The sequence below is a fragment of the Numida meleagris genome, chromosome 2 (assembly GCF_002078875.1).
Source record: "Numida meleagris isolate 19003 breed g44 Domestic line chromosome 2, NumMel1.0, whole genome shotgun sequence".
Taxonomy (NCBI): domain Eukaryota; kingdom Metazoa; phylum Chordata; class Aves; order Galliformes; family Numididae; genus Numida; species Numida meleagris.
Window position 1 is genome coordinate 110,693,712 of NC_034410.1, and position 1,829 is coordinate 110,695,540.

Consider the following 1,829-nt stretch of genomic DNA (forward strand, 5'->3'; position numbering starts at 1 on the left):
TCAAATATGTACTATCCAGTTGTAACAGAAGAATCTACTAGAGAACAGCTGTGGAAAAAATATATTTTAAGGTCAGCAATCTGGACATTGTGTACCCATGAGCTTTAAACAAGCTGGCAAAAGAACTTATTGAACACTGATGTGGTAGTTTAGTCAGTCTTGGAGCACCAAAGAAATTTAAATAGAATTTTTTTTTTAAGTTACCTTTGTATTTTAATAAGTTAAAGAAATAGTCTAAGTAACTATGGAAATATCATCCTCTTTCCTCTCAAATAATAAACAGCTTGCATAGAATAAACAAACTGAAGTGATGATATAATTCTGTGCTACAGTTCCTTTAAAGTGCTCGTATAGTTCTAATAAAGATAAAGGCAATTCACATGCACAGATGGAAAACAGATACGGTCCAACCAACTCGATAGGATTTTTCAGTGAAGCTGGATGACAGAGGTATTTCGTCCCACTGAGACTGGATCTGGAACCACTTCATGCTTCTATCATTGATGATTAGGTTTGCAAATAACTGGAAGACTGTGGGATAAGCAAATGAGGAAAAGGAAGGGATGTGCTGCTTAATTAAAGTAAAACTTCTTTTTCAGACAGTCACATGAAATACAATTCAAATTAGTCCTCTCTATGCCACAGGAATCACTAAATGGTGAAGAAATAGATCAGCTCTGAACAAGTGCCTAGCCTGTGGCAAAGGGCCCTGGTGCTGATGTGATCCTTGGGCTGTAAACAGTGATCTTAAGAGTTGGAAAATTATATTTCCTATTCATCTGGCATGAATCTGACTGTTACTGCAACACTGCATTACTGTTTTCTCCACAGCCTGAGGAAAATGTTTACAATTTGGAGAGGATTCAGAGAACAGACATGACAGATACGAAAGGACAAGTAAACATACCTTAGAGAGAGAGGGAATGCAAGAACTCTGTCTGTTTAGCTCAACGAGGAGAAGATAGAAGGATGCCTTTGGTCACAGTCTGCAGCTAAACGTAGGAGGAAAACAGGTCAGAATAGAGTTCTGCAGTATGGATGGAAATGCGTAACCGGATCCAGTGCCGGGAAGCTGAGGACACGTATGCTCCATGGTAGTTAAATGCTTTAATTGTTTACTGAAATCTGTGGTGAAGTCATCTGGAAATACCTCAGTTAAGATCATATGTTCTTTAAAATGTTTTTCATTACAAGCAGGAATCAACGCAATGAATCCTATGGCAATATTTAAATGCTGATCTCTGAGTCAAATCCTGAGTCAAATCAACACCTTTCCAGTCCAGCACATTCATTTCAAGAGATGAAAACCCAGTATTTTTGTACCTTCTTCTGCATACAGAGATATATGAGTTGTTATATTTGTGGGGGATACGCAACTGGCATGGGAGGCATCTTTCCTATGCCCTGTGCTGGTGGCTCAGCAGTCAGGACTGCACTTTGGTATAAATCAGATAGACTTGTACAACACAGGAAGGAAAGTAAGTAAAGTAATCACAGTGGTTACCTTCTCTCTACGTCATGGGTGTCCAACCCTTTGGCTTATCTGAACCGCATTGAGTGAAGAGCAATTGTCTTGGGCTGCATGTAAAATATATAATTTAATTAACATATATAAGTAACAAAACTTTTTTTTTTTTTATTGAATATAGAAAAGAGGGCAACCAAAACATGAAACTAGTAAGATATTTTATTTTGTTTTTGTGAAATGCTAGTCAAATATATATCTCAAAACTAACTTGAAACATATCATAAATTATTTTCAACATTTTGTTATGTTGAAAGTTACATTTGTCAGTATTGCATGAATATTCTGGATATTTCTTTTTACA

The 1,829-nt window shown here is 36.6% G+C and overlaps 1 long non-coding RNA gene across 1 annotated transcript; it reads right to left on the reverse strand.

The window, feature by feature from the left end:
* Positions 365-1,578, reverse strand: LOC110393181. Its single transcript, XR_002434873.1, has 3 exons — positions 1,505-1,578; positions 908-992; positions 365-531 (listed from the first exon to the last, which is right to left on the reverse strand). It is a non-coding gene; the product is annotated as an uncharacterized LOC110393181 (long non-coding RNA).